The sequence below is a fragment of the Heteronotia binoei genome, chromosome 3 (genome assembly GCF_032191835.1).
Source record: "Heteronotia binoei isolate CCM8104 ecotype False Entrance Well chromosome 3, APGP_CSIRO_Hbin_v1, whole genome shotgun sequence".
NCBI classification, from domain to species: Eukaryota; Metazoa; Chordata; class Lepidosauria; order Squamata; family Gekkonidae; genus Heteronotia; species Heteronotia binoei.
The window spans coordinates 67,394,726-67,418,301 of NC_083225.1; the positions used below are offsets into that span (position 1 = coordinate 67,394,726).

The 23,576-nt window shown below is 41.7% G+C and overlaps 1 protein-coding gene across 2 annotated transcripts in view; it reads right to left on the reverse strand.

Moving 5' to 3' along the window:
• The window catches only part of MID1 (midline 1), a 331,223-nt gene that overhangs the window by 234,463 nt on the left and 73,184 nt on the right, over positions 1-23,576 (reverse strand). The window contains exon 1 of one of the 2 annotated variants that reach the window (XM_060233958.1): positions 952-1,108. The exons of the other annotated variant lie outside the window; for it this stretch is intronic. The gene's annotated coding sequence lies outside the window, so the exon portion shown is untranslated. Of the gene's footprint in view, positions 1-951; positions 1,109-23,576 lie in introns of those variants that run through there. 2 annotated transcript variants of the gene reach the window in all.

Below are 23,576 nucleotides of genomic sequence, written 5' to 3' on the forward strand. Positions count from 1 at the left end.
AGAGTTTGCCTCCCAGCAGCATTTATGAATCTCTCTCCCTCAGCCAATTTAATTCTAAAGGTTCCCTGAAGTATATGAAATGACAGATACAGACTAGTAAATGGCTACACAACTATAAAAAAGAACAGAAGATACAAAAGTCAAGATTTTTCTTTTCAAATGCCCAATACTACAGTTTCTTATTCAAAAGTAAACCCTATTGATTTCAATGAAACTTACTTCAAAGTCCTTTCGATTGCATCTGAAATTTAAAAATCCAGCTACAAAATACACGTGTTTAAACATCACTGCTGCCTTCCATTTAACTATGTGTTTGTGCTCTGCTGAACCATACAACTTCATTAAGAGCAAATGAAACATTAGGGTATCCATAATTTCACTTGTTCTCTTCCCCTGCCTCCTCAAAAGGTATTGCTCATTTTCACCTTTCAGAAGGAGCTGCTGGCTTACCTCTTGCAGCCAGACAACCAGCCCTGTTGTCTTTGTGAGGGCATGTGAAAAACTAGGAATGCAATATATGTTCTCACGCACCACTGGGAGTTTTGGAATTAGTCCAGGAAAGTGACAAATCTGATAACATCAAGAAAGAATGTTAGCACTCAGATGGAATAGTTTCCCCTCACCCAAAGGCTTTGAGAAGTTTAAATATATCTGAACAATTCCACACTTTATAGATTTATGCCCCCCTTTCATAAAGCTTAAATTACTTTGGCAAAAAAGGGCAAGAAAACAACTCCCCCCTTCATAGAATGTGTCTCCCCCTTTACTGTCAACAACAGTGCCCACTTCACAAACTAACCCAAGCATATGAATAGAAAGCAAGACAATGCAGTTATCTTCAATATCATTAACCAACTTCCATTCCTCCAGGAGGAATCTCCTCAAGAAAGCAATTACAATAGCATCACAGAAACAAGGAAAGAGAGAGGGAGGGGAAAAAAATAACCTTACCAGCTTCTCTTACAGTATGTAGCTGAAAAGAAAACACCCCCCAGCTGCTGTATCACATGCAATTTGTCTCAATGGACTGAAAGAACTCTGAAAGGCTAGTCTTTCCTTTGCTGTGTAGAGTTTCTTCTCAGACCCCTCTCCTCACAAAGCCATTCTCCTGTTCCCTAATCCTCTCACAGGAAAAAGCAGCACACAAACCAAACGACTTCTTCTTCGGCAGAACGGTCCTGGGGGGGGGGGGGGGGGGAGTTGAGTGAATGAAGGGGGAAGGGAAAGATTTTACTGGCATTCAAGCATCACAGTATGTTAATCCTCAGAGCGGGATCCAAACAAAGTCGCCTCCACACATTCGGGCATCAGACTCAAAATTCCATAGCAATAATGCTTCATGACAGGACTTCAAACCCCAATTCATCAACCTTTCAGCTACTGTTTCAAAATATCCACCCCAGAAACTTCCCTGAGATCTTAGTTACTCTTAAAGGGCTTGATTTCCCCTCCCCCACAATTAGATCCTAATTTGCAACTTAAATCTGATAATGAGCCTAAACTATCTGGCTGCATTTTTTTGCCCATTTAAGCCATAGTCCCTGAATCAAAAATCAAAGGTTTTTTAACAGAACATGACAACACGAGTATGTTTTTATCTCAGATGTAAGACACCTAAGATCTATATTTGAGGTAAAACAATTCTTCAAGAAAACTCAAAGGTGTCTTTTTATTTTTAAAAAGTATAAAACAGTTCTTTGTAGAGGGCTAGGATATCAAGCTAATCACAATGTGTTTTTTTTAAATGCTTCAATAATTTTCACAAGTTTATTTGACATTTCTAATAACAGCATTTCCTTTCCATAATGGGAATGAAAATAAATCAAATGTCCTTAAAAAAGCAGATGGCACAATTTCACATCATAAATGAGGGTGGTTAGCCTTCAAGTAATAATTTATGAGGACACCTCCCCCTTCTTGCTCCTCTGCTCAGCGGCATGCCATCTGAGCCTTTCAAGCAAAATAAATAGACTTCAAACCACCAGCTTCAAATACACTAACACTGACTAGTGCTGTTTCAACCTGACACTAGCTACTTTGTTCATCTGTGACCCTGTAAGAAATGTGAGGTGATGACTTGGCGGATGAGGTTCTCTCTTCATAATATAGGTTGGGACTTCATAACTGTGTGCCATCATTATTGCTCTTCCCAGGCACAAACAAAATGAAGTATCACAAAAATGTTACACTAACAATGAAAATGAACCCAGCAGATGTCCTGAAGGCGAGAACATCCCTTTGCTATCTAATCCCAATGATAGGGCTGCATTATCTCTGTCTTTTAGAAACAAGTGTGGGAGGAGAAGACAAACTGAGGAGATGTTACTAGGCAATGAGTTGATGTCATCAGCTTCCAAACAAAGCTTAGTTTAGCTCAGAAAAACAAGGCAACACTGGCAAGGCAGAGGGTTTTGTTCGGTCTGTACCAGCTATAAAGACCTCCTATCACCTTTGCGCATTTCTTCTTAGGATCTGAATTTAAGAAGTTTTGTCATTAATTTTACACAGGTTCCAAGCACACAATTTGGAATGCACACATATTCTTGAATATGTCCATTGCAAGGTTGCTTAATAACATCATAAATCAATTAACCCTGGGGGTTTCTGTATCTTTCATTCTGTGATCTCATGTTTAGGCTAAACTTTTAACTAACATAGGCTTTTCAAATATTATCTTTCTAACAAGATAAAGTCACTGACCACTTACACTAGTCTGCTCTAACTAAGCAATTCTGAAATCTATGGGTTTAGAAGTGTGCTACTCTGTTTAGGAGAACGCTGGTGGAAAGTGCTTTTCCCCTATGTCATTTTATTTGTACATAGATCCTATTGACCTACACAGTCTTAAGTAGATTTAATTCTAGGGATGGCATTCATAGCAGAGTGCTAGGAAAGATAGTTTCATTTGAACCTGACATACCTGGTAAGATCATGGGATCATCAACAGTATTGTCTACCAATTAGTATGGGGTCTCTGGGATTTTGAGAAGACAAAGGTTACTTACAACTAGGAATGGGCATAAAGTGGGAAAATGCAGTTCGGGTCAGTTTGTGGCTCATGATGTGCCCTGTTCATTAACCATGGACCGTCATGAATTTTATCCTGGTTCATTTTGAGATATTTGTGGTTCAGAAGAACAGCCCCTCAGCATGCTAGGGACACTAAACTTGCAGGGGATCTCTAGCTGACTCTCCTCTACATGCCCAACAAGTTTGGTGAGGATTGGATTTATGGAGTCTGAATTATCCCCCCCCCCCCCAAGAAGGTGCCCCTGAAAAGTGCTTTCTGATAAAATGACAGGTGGTCAGCTGTCATTTGACAAGTGCAGGTTAAGGAGGTTTAGAGGTGTATAGAACAGATTGTATGCAAGCTATAGATACAAACTTGGAAAGCATGTAGAGGAGCATCCAGGGGAGATCTGCTGTGAGTTTGGTGTCTCTGGCTTGCACAGGATCCTTTCTATACATTCCTGGACCTCCTGAACCTACACCTGTCAAAATGACAGAATGGATCCTGTGCAAGCTAGGGACATCAGAGTTGCAGGGGACTTCCCCCAGATGCTCCTCTATATGTCCTCCAAGTTGTTGATTTAAATTATTGCAAACATTTTGATTGAGTGGAGATAGTTCACTCTGGGAATGTATCGAGTAACTGTCTGGGAATGTTATCAACTAACAAACTGGCATAATCTTCCATAAAGTTTGTGGAAAGTTTGTGCCAGGCACCCTGCATGAACTTGACTTTGCAAACCATGAACAGAGAAAAAATTGTGATGAATTTTGCTTCGTGGTTCAGTTTGTGCCCATCCCTATTTCAAAAACATTGTATCTGAGATCTTTTAACTGCAAGTGCCAGGAATTGAACCTAGGACTTCCTGCATGCACAGCATGTGCTCTGAACCATGGCACCACAATGAAAGATCACAAACTAAGGTTTAGCAGTTCAGCTAAGTTTAGAGAAGAAACAGCGGTTCTTCCAAGAAAAAAAAGTCTACCACTTGGGCTGATTTCATAGGTAGCTTTTTTGTTCCTACCATAAAAAAAAGGTAAAGGTAGTCCCCTGTGCAAGCACCAGTCGTTTTCAACTCTGGGGTGATGTTGCTTTCACAACGTTTTCACAGCAGACTTTACAAGGTGGTTTGCCATTGCCTTCCCCAGTCATCTACACTTTCTCCCCAGCAAGCTGGGTACTCATTTTACCAACCTCAGAAGGATAGAAGGCTGAGTCAACCTGGAGCCAGCTACCTGAACCAGCTTCTGCTGGGATCGAACTCAGGTCGTGAGCAGAGGGCTCCGACTGCAGTACTGCAGCTTTACCACTATGCGCCACGGGGTTCTTGTTCTTATCATACCCAATATTTTAACAATGTATTTACTCTATCATAGCTAAAATGCCTTTAGGATACACACCAGGTTTTTCCTGTGCTTCCTATTGTATAGCTTAGAATGTACTCCCCCCTCTTGACCGCTTCTATACATTTTGAGTGTTGCCACTGTGCACTGTGCAACTACCATGATGGTCATAGTATCATATGCCCATGCTATCTCCATCATGTGAACACATGAAGCTGCTTCATATTGAATCAGACACTTCAAAATCATTACTGCCTGCTCAGGCTGATAGTGGATCTCTAAGGTCGCAGGCAGAGTCTTTCACAATATATTTGGCCCAATCTTTCAAAAGGAAATGCTGGCAATTGAACCTGGGACCTTCTGCATACCAAGCAGATGCTCTAGAACAGGGGTGTCAAACATGCGGCCTGAGGGCTGAATCAGGTCCTAGAGGGCTCCTATCGGCTCCCCAAGCAACTGCCTGTCATCTGGTGCCTTCTCTCTCTCTTGCTTCCTTCTTCATCACAGCTTGCCTTGCCAGGCTTGTTCAATAGAAAAATATCTACAGAGCAAAGCCTGTATTTTCTCCATTGGCTGAGGCTCCTCTCTTGAGGGGGAAGAGGGGGCAGAACTTGCTTTTCCTGGCTGTCTCAATTGCACAGCAGAGCTACTGAGCCAAGCCTCTCTTCCTTCTGTTGGCTGAGGCTCCTCCCTCTCCTGGTCCTCTAGGGAAGGAAGAAAAGAAACAGAGCTTCCTTTGCCCAGTTCCTGGATCACATGGGAGAGGTACAAAGAAAGCATCAAGACCAACAAGTGCTAAAGTTTTAAGTGTGTTTTATTTTACGTTTTTTAAAAAAATCTTTATATCTCTGCTACCTGGCATTACATTTTATGACACGTGGCCTGGCCCAAGAAGGTCTCATTTATGTCAGATCCGGCCCTCATAACAAATGAATTTGACACCCCTGCTCTAGAAGTGAGCCATAGCCCATCCCCTGAAGTGTTTAGAACTATTATGACAGCATTGTCTCTCACAGCACAATGGCCTTGGTAAGCTGACAACACCTTTTAGTAGGGATCTGCAGTTTCCTTTGTTTTCATTTGAAAAATGTTTCATTTTCATTGTATGTAATATTAAACATATATTAATTATTTTTGTCATGATGGGAGAAATATTTCTGTAGGTAAACTTTTGTCCATCTAATTTTAATGAAAACTAATGTATCACTCTTCCATGGGATACTGCCTACTGAATGCTTGCAGACAGGAGAAAGCATCCCAAGTTCTACAGGCAATTAAAAAAAAATTATCTAGTTTGCAGAATGAGCACAGGGAGGTATCTGATACTCCAAGAAAGCCAGATAAATACATTGTGACAGATATTTTCATGGGCAACCCAAGGAAGGCTGCAAGGTTATACAGTAGCCACAGGTGGGGTTTCATTAATAAACTAGGGGCTCAATCCAGTTGACAACCCCATAGCTCACTGCATTTATAATATTATTTAATCAGGTCTGTTGCCCTGTGTGTTATGTGTGGTAATGTCAAAAGCAGCATTTGGCCCTGTTTTTATTATTTAATGGTTGCAGCCAAGTTCCCCCCATCATAAGTCCCCTACCGGTTGCCTATCTCCATAATGTTAATTTAATATAAGTCGATTTAAATGATGGTTTTATCTAAGTGTAATTATTGTGTAGTATGGTTTTACTGTGTATTGTATTTGTGTGTTGTGAGCCACCCTGAGCCTGCCTTGGCAGGGAGGGCGGGATATAAATAAAAAGTTGTTGTTATTATTATTATTACCAATATTTCAGGTTGGTTGGTCAGCAGATAACATATTTAGGAACAGTTGTAGCTGTAGGAAAATGTGTATACCTCAGACATTTTTTTCCCTGTACAAACTGTTCAATAGCCTTCTTGTCCATCTATGTAGCTGTGGTTAAAGCTTTGCTTCAGCTTGTAGGAAAACTTCAGTTTTTGGATATTCTCCACCTTCCCCATTTGTGCTGCCTCCATAATCCTGACTTCCAGCAAATAAACCATCACTTCCATTGCAAATAGCAGAGGGATGTTCTGAGGTTCTCTGGGCCAGGATGTTATGATTCCGTTTATCTTTGGCACTGTATCTCCCAGGATCATACTTAAGTTGGTGGCTAGTTTCGAAATGCCTAGCTAAATTTTCTGATAAGTTATACCTGCCAAAGGCAAATAGAAACATCCTTCTACTATTACCGATATTAAAAATATTTACTTTAAAAATCTATAATAATAATAATAATAAATGCCTGTCTAAGAAAATGGTGAAGAGGAGAAATTAATCTATTCAAATAAAGAAAATCCTGATGAGGAAGATTGTGGGTAGGAATTTCTGAATCATTTTATGTCTTCCCTGATTTCTCTTGGGCCCTCAGCTTGTAATAATGATAATCATTCTATCGTATACAAATTAAAACCAAATGGCTTACAATACAAACAAGGCACCATAAAAACATGAGAGAAAGCAAAGGATCTCACCATAACTTTGGCCGAGAAAGATGGACATGGAACTAGCTATGACCCTACTGGTTCTATGTATGGATACATTGCACAAATCTGGTTGCTGGCAATAAACTGATGGGATGAATTGGATCTGACACTAGGCACAAGGGAATCAAACTCTGCATTCTGGCTTCATCTGAGGGCTATAACTAAGCCCTTTTGTGTGTGTTGTACTTGTCTTTCAGATTGAGGCACTGGAATGTAAATAGTTTTGGCAAAGTCTTAGCATTCTAGTAAACATCAAACACATTTCATAGATAAACAAAGGAAGTGTTAATATGAGCTAGTCAGTAACCAACACTGTATTTCCCAAAGGGAATGAAATCCTTGAAGTTCTGGGGGTGGGGGGGTGGGAGTTGTGTGCTACAAAGACCTACGTTTTGTAAATATTAGGCATGCTACAGCATATATCCTGGTTCATGTTAAAATGCTAGGAGACAAAAAATAGTGACAGGTTTGAAGGGGAAACTTGTAAGCCCAAGGATAGTACAAAATTATTTCCCTTTGCTAGCATCCAGCTAAATTCCCTTTGATCCTTATCCTATGTTTCTATAATAGAATTTGCATAGCAGTGGCTCCAAGTGTTTCTTGGATTCACAAGAAAGGCCAGGGGAGAAGTGCTTCGGTAATAGCCCTGAATTTTTAATAGCACTTGTATGTTTACCAATTGATTTGCCTTTGGTTAATTAAAGCTGGTAATTTGCCCTGAAAGTGATTCTGGCAGAAAGATTTCAACATTAAAGAATCTCAAACTCAAGTCATAATATAGATAAAATATATGCTTTTGAATTATAAAAATGCTATACTGCTACCTCTATCCTCAATTTTATGCAGTTATGTGTTATGTAACGGGATTGTTTTGGGGTGGTCAGTGGTGGTGTGAGTATGTGTGTAAAATTCAGATGTAAATAAAATAAAAGAAATAATTAAAAAAAGAACCCCCCCAAAAGAACCCCAAACTCTTTTGAGGTCTGCCAGTGCAAGTGACTAGTTTAGCTGAAAGTAACAGTTTGACATGTTTTGTTGTTCTGCTGATAGAAATAGCACCAAGGAAACACCATAGCCTAACCTACCTCACAGGGTTGTTGTGAGGATAAACTAGAGGTGAGGGAAATGAAGCTGTTTTGCATCCTAACGGGTAAAAAAGACAAATTGTGAATGAAGTAAATAAATAAAATATTGACTTTTATAGACCAACCGTCTGACTCGGTATAAGGGAAGTTCAGAGCCGGATTTATTTGCAGACCAAATAAACTACAGTTTAGGGCTCATATTATGAGAGGTTTCTAAATACAAAAAGAATACTAAATTACTTTTTAAATATACTATGGGGCCTCTTAAACTTGACAGAGCTGAGGGCTTCAGCATGTCTTAATTAGGCCCTGGACAGCTTCATGCGTTCATGTGGGATTTCATGGGACCATCTGGAAAATCAAATGAGGAACTAAGGAAAATTCAAAAGATAAGTTCACAGACCTCCCCCTCTATATGTTGTGAGGGGGAGAGACTCTCAAATTAAAGTTAGGAAACACTTCAGCAATGGCAATTCATAACCATTCTTTAATTAAGGTTTCTCATAAAGTATTGTTCTTTACAAGCTTCTGCCATCACCTCTGTTCTCTTCCGAAATCTGCTAACTAGTAACAACGATACTGCAACAGGCCTAAATGAAATAATAATGTTCATTTCCACTTCCAGATTCATAGATGATTTTGTAACATAACAAATATGGATCTGAAAGTGAAATTATCTTGTCCAGACCAGTGAAATGTTGGTTCTTTAAGTGTTTATGTTCAAGAAGTCTGAATTGCTTCCAGTCAAGCACCTTTGCCAACTAAAATATGCGTTGCGCCTAATTTTAAACATTCAGCATTTTAAAAATCTAATTGCACATCATAGATCCTAGTGTATAAATTCTGTTAGCAAAGTTGCGAGGAAAAACAAATTACTTAGGGGGACAGAAAAATCTCAAACTGAATGCAAAAGAGTCCTTTTTAAACTGCACTTTCCAAACTGTCTGAAGCTTTGAGCTCTTATCTCCTAATCTACAACCACATGAAGCATGGGCCAGTCATTGGCATAACAAAAGAATAATCAGTCAGCAATGATCTGTGTTAGAAAAAAAAGCTACTTAATCCCCAAACCCAACAACACATATCAATATTGATGCCTTTCCCCCCATTAATCTGTGAATCAATCATATTTGGTAGCTGCAGTTTTGTTTCCAGTTTATAGAACCCACTCATAGAACATCAAAAGTCAGCAAATGTGAGCAATTCTTTCACATCCCTATAGAAAGGCTACAGTGGATTCTGACCAAATGACAGTAACTGAAAGGATTCTTTATCTTCCATTAGCAAAACTCATAGACTCTTGCTTTTAAAAAGGTACTAATTGAATCCGTTAATATATAAGCAACCTTCACTTGCCTTATCGCCATTACAACTGATTCTCAGAGAAAGTGTTGGTAAGATACACTAACTGCTGCCATCTATAGTCTTATAATTGGTGTACGTGTGTGTGTGTGTATAAAAAAATCTCACTATTCCTTCATTACAAAGATTACATTGGGTTAATTCAGAATGACTTTGCTATGGGGGATATGTTACTTCAATGCTCTTTTCATTCTTGCAGCCTGTTAGCTGAATATGGTAGGGTAGACACAAGCATTGCACACAGAAGACCCTTCTCTGCATGAGACCCTGGAGAGCCTTGCCTGTTAGAACAGACAATTACTGTGACAAACCAACAGTCTACATGAGACAGTTTGGTATGTTGATAAAATACTCATCAATAATATTAAAAGATCTACAGCAGAGAAAATCATATGAGGTTAAATCTGCACTTTAGTCTGATGATAGATCCAAGTGGGCAGTCATGTTGGTCTGAAGCAGTAGAACAAAGCAGGAATCAAGTCGCACCTTTAAGACCAACCAATTTTTATTCAGAGCGTAAGCTTTCGAGTGCTTTCTTAAGCACACTTCATCAGACGAGGGGATCAGATATTGTGAGCTGGAATACAAGCAGTCTGGCAAACTAACTGGTCACATGGTCACATAAAATAGTGTGGCTAGGCCATTTGGTCTGGATAGCCATAAAAGGTAATAAAATTCTCTGCCAAATGGTGTTTTTGCAAATCTAGGTGAATCACAAAAGGACATGTATATCCAACTTGTAGCCCACCCAATCAACTTATCAACATCAATCTGTACATATTAAACATCATGCTAATCTGCCATTAGAAAACAAGAATACATAAAATGAAAATGGGTTGAGTATATGTAATGAGATAAATAGCCAATGTCCTTTATTTGAGTATGTCAATATAAAACATTATTCTGATACACTATTATAAAAGAGAAATACATTGGAATACTGTGGATGTATAGCTATACTCACTGACAGTGGGTTTAGCATATGTAGTGAGATAAAAAAAACCCCAATGTTCTTGTTCAGTCCTGGGAGGTGTTTGTTCCAAGTTTCATAATAATTTGTAATTCAGCAGTTTCTCTCTCCATTCTGTTCTTGAAGTTCCTTTGCAGTAAAACAGCTACCTTGAGGTCACCCACTGAATGCTTTGGAAGGTTAAAGTGTTCTCCCACAGATTTCTCAGTTCTGTAATTCCTAATGTCAGATTTGTGTCCATTTATCCTTTGGCGTAGGGTTTGTCCTGTTTGTCCTATGTAGAGAACTGAAGGGCATTGTTGGCATTTAATGGCATATATAACGTTGGAAGATGAACAAGTGAATGAGCCTGAGATCATGTAGTTAACGCTTTTAGGCCAAGTGATTGTGTTGTCTGGGTGTATATGGCAGCAAAGTTGGCACTTGGGTTTATTGCAAGCTTTGGTACCGATGTCCATGCTCAGATGAGATGCTGTATTGTTGTGGGTGAGGAGTTGTTTGAGATTAGGTGGCTGTCTGTGTGCAAGAAAAGGTTTACCCCCCAGTACTTTTGAAAGAGAGTTGTCACTATCCAATAGAGGCTGTAAGTTGTTGATGATACATTGAACTGTTTTAAGTTGAGAGTTTTGGGTGACCACAAGTGGTGTTCTGTTATTATCTCTTTTGGGTCTGTCTAGTAACAGGTGAGAATCTCTGTCAGCAGAATTTGAGCAAATGTGGCTGTAGTGTAGAGCCTGGCTGTATACAATGGATCATTTGGTATGTTTGGGATGGTAGCTGGAGGCATGCAGGTATGTTTGTCAGTCAGTAGGTTTCCGGTATAAGGTGATGTCAATGCGTCCATTGTTTATTTTTACAGTGGTGTCCAGAAAATGTATTTCTTGCATAGACTAGTTCATTGTCAGGTTGATGGTGGGGTGAAAGTCATTGAAAGTCTGGTGGAATGCGTCCAGGGCTTCTTTACCATGTGTTCAGACCATAAAGTTGTCATCAATGTAATGCAGGTATAAGGTAGGTAGGAGTGGGTGGGAGTCTAGGAAGCGCTGCTCCAAGTCAGCCATAAAGATGTTAGCATATTGTGGGGCCATGCAGGCACCCATGGCTGTACAATTGATCTGTAGGAAAAGTTCATTCCCAAATCTGAAGTAGTTATGGATGAGAACAAAATGGCACAGTTTGGTGGCAAAGTCTTCTGTGTGGCAAAGTCAGCTATGTTTTTATCAGAGATTATATTACTTACAGTTTGTAATCCATCTCGGTGTGGGATGTTGGTGTACAAAGATTCCACATCCATGGTGGATAAGATAATATTCTCTGGAAGGTTGTTCAAAAATTGTATTTTCCTTAGAAAATTTGTAGTGTCACGAACATAACTGGGGGCACTGGGGGCATAGGGTCTTAGAATAGAGTCCATATATCTATATACTCGCTTAGTGATAGTGCCTATCCCTAACACTATGGGACGTCCCGGGTTGCCTTGTGTATTTTGGGAAGAAGATAAAAAGTACCTGGTCGAGGTTCCTTTGTTGTGTCTGACAGGATCTGTTCCTGAATACTCAGTGGTAATTCCTTTGTAATCTTGTTTAGTTCTTTTTTATATTCCTGTGTGGGGTCTGAGTCCAGTGGTTTGTAAAATGAAGTATTTGAGAGTTGTCTTTGAGCCTCCTTGATGTAGTCTGATGTGTTCATGATGACAACAGTTCCTCCTTTGTCTGCCTCTTTGTAATATCCATATTGTTCCTGAGGCTGTCTATGGCCCTCCTTTCAGCATGGTTGAGATTCTGCTGTGCGCGGTATTGTTAGTTGATCACATCAGTTTGAACTCTCTGGCGAAAGCACTCAATGTAGTGATCCTGTGTGGCATTGCGACCCTCAGGTGGAGTCCATGTGGAGTTTTTTTCTTGTAATGTAATGCCATACTGGATCACTACATTGAGTGCTTTTGCCAGAGAGTTCAAACGAAAGCTTACGCTCTGAATAAAAATTGGTTGGTCTTAAAGGTACACTTGGTTCCTGCTTTGTTCTACTTTAGTCTGAAGATATCCTTTCTATGCTTATGCACAAGGGATAGCACAAGAGAGATTTGCTATGGGGTCCTAGCAGGGCTGGTCACCCATTAGGCAAACTAGGTGGTTGCCTAGGTGGTTGCACCAGGAGCGAGGGGGCGCCAAATCGGACTTCCCCCCCGGTGCCCAAGACAACTGCCTAATTTGCCTCCCCCCCCGCCACCAGCTCCCTCCTGCCTGCCACGCTCCCACTTCCCAGAAGCTCGCCCTGCCACTGACCTGCTGCCCCCGAAGCTTGTCCTGCTGCCACTGCAGCCAGCTCCCTCCCTCCCACCCCCCCCACCCCCAAGCTCACCCTGCTGCTGCAGCAGCCAGCTCCTGCCTGGCCCCGAGAAGCATACCAGCTCTGAGGTCTGCACGTGTTTTGAAGAGATCTCTGGAGGAAGTTTCTTCCCCCTCCTTTCCAGAAAGGAAGGGGAAGAAACTTCCTCCAGAGGTCTCTTCAAAACACCCACAGACCTTGGAGCTGGTGTGCATTGGGGGTCCTCCGGGTGAGCGGGGGGCTCCTGCCTTTGGGCTGGCAGGCGTGCAGCTACTTGTCCCGTGCCTGCTGTCTACGCATGAGTAGCACCTGCTGCCTACTTGCAAGTAGCGCCCAGGTCTACTCACGAGTAGGCCCACAGCAGGCGTGGGAACTCAGTGGCGGGCGGAACTGTGCTGCCTAAGGCGCCAGAAGGGCTTGGGCTGGGCCTGGGTCCTAGACAGGCATTCAGTACAGGAAGTTTCACTTATACCCTCAAATCTATTTTTGAATCTATGTCTTTTTCCAGCCTCCTGTCATGGCCTTCATACTCCCCATTTTGTCCACTTATTTACTATTGATTTATATAAGAACTCCCAAAAACTTTTAGATTGTAAACTCGTGGGCATGGCAGAACCTTTTGATTTTAGAAATAAAAATAAAATACAAAGATAGGAATGGTGCGGATGAAAGGGCCCAGAGTGAGCACTGGCTTCTTGTTGCTCTCCTGTTCCTTTTGAGTTGCAATTTCTGAACAGTGTAATGGCTGCCTTCTCCCCCTCAGACATAATGGGCCAGAATGGGCAGTTTCTCTGTGCAGGTAAGATTTGTAATGGTACAAAGTCATGTTCAGTTTTGCTCAAAATTCAGCTTCATACCATTTTCTTAAGTTGTGAAAGACATGTTTACCTGGCATACATTTAGAGCTCTATATTGTTAGTGTGTTGCCATTTTCTAAGATTGTATTACTGAGCTAGATAGACCAATGGTCTGGTTCAGCATAAAGCAGCTCTCTGTGATCAGTGCTAATAGGCAATAGGTGAAAGGTTCACAATATTTCATCAGCAACACACTATTACATCACAACAATATCAGAATGAAGGAAGACAGCAATTGGTGGAAATAAAATGGAAAGAAGGGCCTCTTCTGGGATTTATTTTACTGTGATGACCAGTAAGATTTTCTTCCAGTTGAAGCTGCATTTAAATTGCATTCACTAAGACCCAAAATAAATGAGACAATGGGAATTCATTATATGGAGATCCTAGAGGTTTAATAGTTGGCATGCATGGGGGAAGCAATCTTGAGTGGGAGAAGGATATTGAAAGGAGTTAAACCTTTCCACATATATCATTTTTCTGGCCTTCCCAGTCTTGCAAGGCTGCAGTGTGTGCCCCATTAGACACATGGACTCATATTTTGTGGTTGATTTTGATATGATAGTGCTTGAACTGCACCCCCCTCTTCCAGCACCATGGCCTACTCAAGTCAGGGCTCATACACCCCCAATTTAAAAGAACAAAACCCGTAGGAATCCTGTGCATAGGACTCTCAGAGTCTTGATTGGTTTGATTCTGAAGTTTTAATCCAGGTGCCACAATAGTGAAAAATGTGGGTGAACTGTAAGGTCACATGGAGGAAAGGAAGACCACTTCCTTCATCAGTAGTCTTGTATCCTTTCTTTTTGTTTGCTCCAGCACCTAGGCTTCCCAACCCTCCCGCTCTGGCGGGGGGGTCCAGGATTTCCACCCTCTTCCCCCGCCCCACCCAAAAATGGAAGCGGGGGGGAAGGGGGGAAAACGGCGCCAAGGAGCTCACTTGGCTTCTGGAGGCGGCGGCGAAGGGGCCGTGGCGGCCACCGAGATTGCGCGCCAGGTGGTGAGTGCCAGGTGGGAGGGCGCGCACGGGACCGGGGTGGGCCTCCCTTGGGTGGCTGAGCTCGGCCATCTCGCCTCCTTCCTCGTCTACCTCGCCAAGGCTGCCGGAGCCGGGGCAGCCTGGCGTGCGTCCGCCGGCTCTCCAGCGAGCGAGCGAGGAGGAGGCGGCTGGGATGTGCGGGGATGAGGCTGGGTGGGCGCCCGCACGGCTGCTCCGAGGGCGCGGGGCCTCGCCTTTCAGAGCTGGGAGGAGGAGGAGGGGGGGATGGGGCAGCCTCTGGGTACCCTGCGAGGACCCCGCGAGGGCCTAGCTGTCCTGGATGAATGCCCATGTCCTCAACCCACACTTCCTAGGTCACACTGTGACAGTTCCCCCCTCCCCGTTCTTAGGACATGGCTGAGAAAAATAATCCATCCCACTCTGTTTTTTTTGAAAACTGGGCTGTCGACAGAACTGGAAGAAGTTAATTACTGTCCAGGGGGGTGTGGGTGTGAGTTCCCAAAAGTTTGAAAAAAATGTTTAATTTTTCATGAAAGAGAAAAGGGCTCTGATCTCTGTTGGAATCCCTCCCTGTTTACACAGAGGTTTCTATTAGCAGAGTCAACAGCGAGACTCCTGATAGCTTCGTCTCTGGGGGAGCTGTTTTTTGAGGTAGAGGCACCAAAATTTTAATGTAGTATCTAGTGCCTCTCCTCAAAGTACCCCCCAAGTTTCAAAACGATTGGAGCAGCGGGTCCAATTCTATGAGCCCCAAAAGAAGGTGCCCCTATCCTTCATTATTTCCTATGGAAGGAAAACATTTTAAAAGGTGTGCTGTCCCTTTAAATGTGATGGCCAGAACTCCCTTGGAGTTCAACTCTGCTTGTCACACCCTTGTTCCTGGCTCCGCCCCCCATGTCTCCTGGCTCCACCCTTAAAGTCTCCTGGCTCCACCCCCAAAGTCCCCAGATATTTCTTGAATTGGACTTGGCAACCCTACCAGCACCCATCCCCTTTGGAAGTCCCTGCTTTCCTCGCCTGGCCCCCCATCTCACAGCCACAAGTCTGTCCTTGAGTCTGTTTCCCCTTAGCTCTGGCTGCCAAAATCTTGCAAGATCTCTGCTACCATTTTGGAGTTGCTAGGCAACCCCTTACAACATTGGCAAGGCTCCCATGTCATAGACAGATTGTTTTGTACTATTTGCTGAACAGCTTAGAGACTTTCTAAGCATTTCACAAAATATCATTTGCCTCTTAGCCCTTCAGCAAATTGCACATAACAGTTTCTCTGAGGCCTGGGGGTCTTGGAAATGTCATATAGTGCAGCTTAGCAGCTTCAAAATGGCAGCAGTGGTCTTACAGCATAGCCTCATATTGTCAAGCATGGCTAATTTTGATCAATAACTAATGGTTTTAGGGCCTGACTAGAAGCAGACCTGAGAAGGATCCCAGAAGACCAAATGTTGTTAGTTTATTATTCTTTCCTGGCTTTACTCTTGCTTTATGACTGTTTAATTAGAGGGAACAAAGCAATCAGCACCTTTCCATGAATTCTCCTCCGGGAGGATGAGCCATCTGGGCATTGCAAGGCCGAATGCCTGATAACGCCCTGGGAATGTATGTAGTTTTGATATTCTATGTATGAACGCTCCCCTGCTTCCCCCTACCTTAGGAATCCCTTTGAAGTGTGTCTTAAAAGTTGTGTATCAATGTATCGGTTTCATTCTTCTCAAGCAATGGCTCTAGCCAAAGTATCGGTCTATCAATAAACATAGTCTTTGTATCAACTTCGACTCATCATTGAACCCACATGCTTGACACATTTGACAGTCTCAGTTCACATTCATCATTCCTTCCTCTCCCCTAGTGCTGATGTCAGCACTTGTGTAGACATTACTTCTATATCTGAGGTTTGCTTTTTAATTTTTCTGCAACCTGTTATCTTCAGGCTTGCAGAAATATCTGCCCTAACTCAGGGTAACCCACTTCATGATTTATTTTTTCTGACATCAGCACAATGTGTGAGAAAAAGACCCCTAATTTTGGAACATCGTAGTCACCCGTTTGGTTGCCAGGGTGCCTGGAGACTCAACTCACACACATCTCCAGGAGAATGTGGCTTTTGTCTACCAGACTGTAAGGGACTTATGTGAGTACTAACAGCCACAACATTGCAGCAGCACTCCGTGCCTCTGGAAGAGTGCTAACCAGGAGAACATATGGGTTTCCAGCTGCTCCGTGCATGCATCATTTCGGCCATTGCAGCGGAAGAAGTTGCGCCACCAGGAACTGTCTGGGCAAGCGGTTTCCAGCCTTGACCATAGAATCCATATGGGAAATCTAACATCACCAGCAGCTATCTTCCTGCAGTGCCAGACTCCATTACAGCGAAGCGGGAGGCTCACGTACTCAACAGATGTCACCTATGTATAAGGCAATCAAGCTTATCTTAGGCGTGGATCCTGTCAGACTGCCTAAGCCTTTGTTCAACGGAACCCAAGACAAAGGATGGTGCCAGTAGAGGAATGAAGAAGAGGAAGAACATCTTCACCCAGAGCCAAGTTTCTTTGTATAGATTGGGTGTTACCTTAGGTAGCAATTTGGCCATCTATTGTCACCTTTTAGATAAGTTTTGATAGTTTTAATCACCTCCACCCTAATAATTTCACCCATTCATTCCCTTAATGGTCATCCTGGAGCCTCCCCCTTTGGCCAATTGTTACCTGGAAGTCCAATCAGATAACCAGGGCCAAGTCTGCTCATTGGCCAGGTATGGCTACTGCATAAGTCCAGCCCTTATAGTCATTGTGGAGCTTCCCCTTTTTCTGAGGTCATGTACCATCTGACCACCTGTCATCCGCCCCTGTACCTCCCATCTCCTAAGGGCTCAAGGTAGTCCTTAAAATCACAGTCCCAACTCCCCACAGGTGTGCATCTAGCAGTACCCCATTCCTGATGTTTAGATACATCCCTGATTCCTGATCAGTTGAGGGTCCCTTCCCCCTAGTCCTCGTTTGTCGCCATTGGAGCCTTCCTTGAAAACTACGATCGGTAATTATCATCCTGTTTGTCCATTCTTATGTTACCTCTATGCATTTCTCTCTATTTTTATTAGGACTGTATGTAGTTGTATGTATTCATTACCTTGTATGTGTGTTCTATATTTTTCTGTAATAAATTCATGATTGTTTTACTTAATTAAGTGTCCTTGGTAAATTTCTGGAAGTGGAATCCTGTATACATAGATTCTAGATCCTTTCTGAGCCAAAGTTACCCACCTGTCAATTCCCCAACCTCTTTTGAGGGCATTTTGGCTTACAAATGGGTCGACCATATTATGTATATATGATCAGTTAGTATTGTAATTCCCCCCCCCCCGCCTTCGTTTTCATTATAACAATGATATCAATGGGAACATCTATATCTAATGTGTCATGAATTAAATTAATGGACTTACAGACCACTGTTTAAGACCACCTCTCAAACAACTGTGTGAGATGCGAGGAATATATATATATATTAAAAAGAATGACAACAGTGCTGTTTTTAAAAAAGCACAAATAAGCCTATAGAATTCAGGAAGCTATAAACAGTGGCATAAAGAGTTTTTACCACTATACACACAAGCAACTCTTTGACATCAAGCAGGGCTGGAGAAAGCCACAAAAATAATTTTAAGGGGGTATTGTTTTAAAATGCCAGATTTGTGAACTTCCTGACAAAGCTTTTAATTGGTTATTAGGAAAATCAAATGTATACTGTGTTGTAAGGCAATAAAAGACAGAGCAGACTGATTGTGTGTATATGCGTTGATTCAAGTCCAGAATCACCTTAGAGACCAACAAGATTGGGGAGGGGTAGTATAAGATTACATCCCCAAAATCTTATTGGTTTCTAAGGTGCTTTGGTACTTGAATCTTCTTTGTCTCTGAAGTGTGACAGGTCTTGAATCTAGCTAAAGGCTACATAAAAGAATTTTCTAATGAAATCGACAGGGATTTATTTTCATGCATTTAGGACTGAGTTGTTAAACTGCAAACCTGTTTGACTTCTAGATGGTGATATATCCGGATTTAGAAATTTTTTTGGTACATTTCCAAAAACACTGCTAAATGCAAAGTGCATTACCATATTAAAATGCTATAGAAAAGACGAAATAATATTAGGGCCATTATTAAGATAGGAAATGACATTGTTGTTAGTAGGTTATGCTAATAAAGCTTTATTAGCAACAATAAATCCAATTTTCCATAAGCAATATGAATCTCAGCTGAAGAATTATCATCCAAAGCACTTGGATAATGCAAAAGCCTAGGGAGAAATGAGATTTTATTGTATTCAATATTTGTAATACAAATAATTGGGAAACTGATACACTAAAATAAATGGTAATTCATTTCTGGAAAGAGAGGCATAGCCTGGAAGTCCTGTCTTACTAACCCCAATGGGTTACTCAGTGACAACAAAGAGAGCATTCTGCACATACTGAGAAGCATTTTCTTTTTAATCAGCCAGCAAATGCAGAAAAGTACAAGCCAACTAAAGTATAATGGAGAGAATTCAGACTCTGAGTCCATAGTAGGGTTGCCAATCCTCAGGTGGGGGCAGAGGATCCCTTGGTTTGGAGGCCCTCCCCCTGTATCAGGGTCATCAGAAAGTGTGGGGGGGGGAATGTTTGCTGGGCACTCCATTATTTCCTATAGAGACTGATTCCCATAGGGCAGGGGTGTCAAACATGCAGCCCAGGGGCCGAATCAGTCCCTCAGAGGGCTCCTATCAGGCCCCCAAGCAACTGGCTGTCATCTGCTTCCTTTTCCCTCTCTCTTGCTTCCTTCTGCATAACAGGAGCTACAGAGCAAAATCTCTATTTTCTCCATTAGCTGACACTCCTCCCTTGGGGAAGAAGGGTGGAGACAGAGCTTGCCTTGCCAGGCTCTCTCAATTGCACAGCAGAGCAAACCTCTCTTCCTTTTATTGGCTGAGGCTCCGCCTTATCCTAGTCCTCTGGGGAAGGAAGGAAAGAGCAAGAGCTTCTTTTGCCCAGTTCCCTGAATCCCATGGTAGAAATACCAAGAAAGCTGCTTTAAGATCAAGTGTTAAGGTTTTAAACATATTTTAAGTTTTTTTTTAAAAAAAAAGCTTTAATTCTGTTTGTCTATGTCCTTTATAAATAGTTTATATTTCTGCTACTTAATCTTAAATACGTTCACACATGGCTCGGCCCAACATGGCCCGGCCTGACAAGGTCTCATTTATGTCAGATTCAGCCCTCATAAAAAAATGAGTTTGACACCCCTGCCATAGGGTATAACGGAGAATTGATCTATGGGTGTCTGGGGCCTCCTGCCCAGTGTGCTCCGAACTCGGAGCAATCTGCTGGGCAGGGGAAGGTGCTGAGTGTTCTTTCTGCGCTTTAAGGCATTGAGGGAGCACGCTGGGCAGGAGAAAGTGCCAAGTGTTCTTTCTGGGCTTTAAGGGATTGGGGGAGCTCCTCTGATCTCTCAAAGCCCAGAAAGAACCGCCCTTTTCCTGCCCAGCGTGCTCCAAATGGACTCAGGTCACCCAATGAGCATCAAAACAGAATGGAAACTTGAACCAAAGTCTCCCAGAACATAGTTAGATACTCTAACTACTTCTCACAGATTCTCACTCTAACTGATAGGTAAGTAGGCAGATAAATATTATTATTTTTATTAAAATTCATGTAAAAATCTCAGTGTTTTGTGGGAATTATCTCATATCCCATTGGTTCCATCACTTTCCAGCTTCACTACAACTAATCCCTTCCTATTATGTGGACATCTGAATTTATATGTGGTAATTTGGTTACAGGAAAGTCTAGACTATGCCCTGTGTTACTATTTTTCATATCGCTTATGGAAGTATAGTGACTAGGATTTAATTTATTGTTATACATAATGCATTTCTTCATAAGCACTAATAATGTAGGTTTACATATGACCAGCATCCACATGAGTTCTTGAGCACTGTGGTGTACTATCACATATAGGTTTCCTTTATTGCATAAACTGTAAGTTGCAATAACATTCTATGAAATTCATCACATTAACAATAACTCTTTGTGGAAACTAAGTCTAGGTTCAGAATTAAATAACAGCATACCATTAAAGCATGCAACTTTATACAGACCCTTAAGAGTCTTCATCAGACACTGGTGGTTGAATACACATGACAAGAAAATTACTCTGCTACTTTAACTCACGATTATCCAATAAAGTGGCAAAGCGGTAAGAAAGGGGAGGAAGATTAGAATGCATTGGTGCTTTCTCCTTTATGCCTTATACTACATTTAAGAAGCATTATGGGAAATATGCTCTCTTTGAACCTAAATAAAGCACACCAACATTGTCAATGTGTTCTGAGAGGTTTTTTGAACAAAGGGTCAATGAATAAAGCAGTACTGGGAAGAAAGACTAAGGTTAACCTAATCCAGAATTTATCCCACTGTCAAGGTTAGGGGCGCAGAGAATAAGAAGTGAGATTCCTGCTGGAGAAGTGAGCATGTACAGAAAGGTGATTCCCCTACCATCAGAAGTGGGTCACACTATCTAGTCTCCACGCAAAAGAGCTGAGGAGGTTTATGGCTGTGTGGGACTCTTAGCCATATACAGCCATAAACCTCCTCAGCTCTTTTACCATGAATTTAGATAGGGAAAAGTAATAGCCAGCCTGGGGGATGGACCATGGTTTCAACAACAATCCTTACTCTTTAATCTTAAGAACACTTTTCTGGGAGTAACCCCAACTAAATAGGCCTCCAGAGCTTCACAGTAGGCCAGTTTAGGATTGCTCTCTCTTAAATTCAGAAGCAAGGATTGTGAGCTGCAGGAAATTCCTTCATCCAGCTCATTCTAGACTAGGGTAGCGTTGGGTTAGGAAACAACTAAATAAAGGGAGATGGATCCTGCCATGCCATTTGTTCTGCAGTGGTGAATGTTGTCTGCTGTTATTACAGAATGGTCTAGGAGAAAGGCTAGAACTGCTTTTTAGTAGTCAGATGAAGTTATATTACAGAAAGACAGCAAAAATAAATCTATAAGGCCAGAGCTGAGCAGAGCTGAACAAAACCTGAGAATTGCAGCATAATTAACTTGTAAATACCACCCCAACGCAAGACATTTTATAAGGCTATTCACATATTTCACACATATGCACAATGCAGTTGAAAAGCTACTTTGTGAGTTACAGGAGAAATTGTGTGATCCATTGGAATATAGTACGCTTCAATTAACCTGTTGACTTAATGAATGGATTCTATTTCACACCAAACAATTACAACACAGCAGATTCCAAGAATCACAGTAAAAAAGAGAAAGAAATAGCTGTGGCAAATCTCAGATTGTAATGGTCATCTGTAAATGTGCTTCCTTCCCTGCCCCCCCAGATGTTTTCTCTTTTTCCCTGTGTTGTAATTCTAGCTTCATGATTGCCCCCACTACATTTTCTGTATCTGTTTCCATCAGATATACCTCCCCTCAGAACAAATCAATGTGTCAGTTGTAAATTCTTTTCAAGCATGTCCATTTTAAAAAGTTTCCATATGGTTTAAATAAATCAGTTTTAAATGGATTTTCCTTAAAGCATTACAAATCTGTGGGCATGGCTGCAATCCTTGGTTATATCTTAGGGAAGGTTACCCAGCTGTCATTGGGAAACAACCCCAAGTAGCAGCAAGGCAAACATTCTTCCTTTCAAGGAAACCTTTTGATGTTGGTAAAGGTTAGAGCAACAAGGCTGTTTTCTAATGAAGTGTATGCCTCTTGAGTGCTCAAGTGTTATCACATCCTTACAAGCGGCATAAAGAGAACCTGAATTTTCCCCTTCTGTCTCTGCCTGGAATCCAATGTCTTTAGAAGTATGTAACCAATGACAAAGCTGAGAGTGAGAGAGAGAGAGAGAGAGAGAGAGAGAGAGAGAGAAATGGGACCTAGAATACCAGATAAACTACAGGTGACACTAGATTCAGGTGGGTAGCTGTGTTGAACTGAAGCAGCAGAACAAAGTTTGAGTCCAAGTGACACCTTTAAGACCAACGAAATTTTATTTTGGGTATGAGCTTTCGAGTGCTGGCATTCTTCTTCAGATACATTGAAACAGAGGTCACCAATCTGTACATATAGGTAGCAGATGAGGATGATGTTGCTGCAAGAGACAATTAGAGTCAAGATGCATAAGTAACTGAGCAGTAGATATAGTTTAGACTGGATTAGGGTGATTGTTAAGACCTGTGAATAGAAACAAATCAGCAAACAGCATAATAAACATGTTAGAACTAAGTGATATTAGCATGTATAGTAGAAAAGAGTACCTTAAAGACTAAGAAAATTTGTGGCAGGGTATGAGCTTTCTTGAGTCACTGCTCATTTCTTCAGATACACTAGAATGAGTTACAAGTTATTACAACACTCAGAACAATGGACCCCCCCCCCCTTCCTGGGCTTAACAGAGACGTTGGTTTCTGATCTCATTACACATGCTAACATCATTCAGTTCTCACATCTGTATGTAAATTTCTTTATTACACTATATGCTAATTTGCTGCTATTCATAGGTCTTACCAATCACCTTAATCCAGTCTGATTAATCCATGCTCAGTTTCTTGCACATCTTGACTTTAATTGACTCTTCCTGGCGTTAGTATGAGCTAGCTCACAGATTTTTAGCCTGCAGCTCACACATTTTTGTCTTAGCTCAGGAAAGATGACCCCAGAACACAATAATTTATGCAGTAGCTCACAACTTTAAGACCAGTAGTTCACAAAGACTCTGCAGCTTAGAGGGAACATTGACGTGCACATGAAAGCTTATACCCAGAATAAAACTTTGTTGGTGTTAAAGGTGCCACTGGACTCAAACTTCATTCTACAGATAGCACTGTAGTTTGAGAGCTCTAATGTGCATTAACCATTCTAGATCATGCAAAATAAATAGCTCCCCCCAATGGCTGATAGCAATTCACATTGCTGCAGATTCTTCAGTTTGTTGAAACTGTTTCAACCTCCTCTCTTTCCCCAGTAAATTATACTTTCTAAGGGAGACTTGTTTTTGATCTAGTTCCAATTTTGTTTTATGCCTAGAAGCTGGAGGGAGGAAAATCCCCTTTTCCTCCCCTAGGG